The sequence below is a fragment of the Hipposideros armiger genome, unplaced genomic scaffold (assembly GCF_001890085.2).
Source record: "Hipposideros armiger isolate ML-2016 unplaced genomic scaffold, ASM189008v1 scaffold_624, whole genome shotgun sequence".
Classification (NCBI taxonomy): Eukaryota; Metazoa; Chordata; class Mammalia; order Chiroptera; family Hipposideridae; genus Hipposideros; species Hipposideros armiger.
In genome coordinates, this window is record NW_017731974.1 from 9,637 (window position 1) to 10,540 (window position 904).

A 904-nucleotide genomic window follows, 5' to 3' on the forward strand; every position below is an offset into this window, starting at 1 on the left:
TTCCCTCCTTTCCCTTCTCTCTTTCTCCTCTGGTTCTCTTTCTCCATCCCCCTTGGCCCTCCCTTCCCTCAGACCCCCTCTCCTATATGTACTGCACTCATCTCTTTGTTTAAAGGAAATGATACTGTAACTCATCTTTGTCTCTCTCAAATTTTTGTTGTAAGATTAGTGGAGAATGACCAAGGGAATGATTTTGGAAGTGTGGAAAGCTTTGTGTAAATTCAGAAGTATGATTTTCTTACTACTTCTGCATTTCCTTCTCTCCTGTATCCCTACACTCCTTTATAATGTATGGTAGGTGAAGTATGACTTTTTCTGATCCGTAAACATAGTTCATATTTACTGATTAGAAACAGTTGTTATGGGAACCACACCACGTGGAGAGAGTTTGCCAGACCTACTTCATTTTGGTCACTACAGAAGACATATTAAGTCAAAGCTGACAAGAGCTAGCAGGTGCTGCTGGGCTCTGTGGGGTCCTGCTCCTGTTGAGGAACCCTGGCAGTTCCTCTGCCTAGTCACAGTTCAGAGGTGCTACCGATTTGTGCAGCATTTACAGGAGACACCAGAATGAAACTGCAGGGGTTTCTGATGCAGGGAAGATGATATTCACAACCTTGGCATGGAACTTGAAGGGAATATTTTAGAATGACCAGGTGTAATGTTTCATTGTCATAGCAGCACTTAAGTAAATGCTTGTTGTTGGATATGGACCACTTTCACTTTCCTTTTGAGCATCCCTTTGCTCCCCCACTTTCATTCAACTTCCTGTGATGGTATAATGACCCTCGATCTCTCTCTCACTTTAAAATTTCTTTTTTTTAAAAATAAGTATGTATAAGTAATTATAGTCATGTACTTAATTACCAAGCATACACTACATTTGTTGGGTCACATTTTGGTC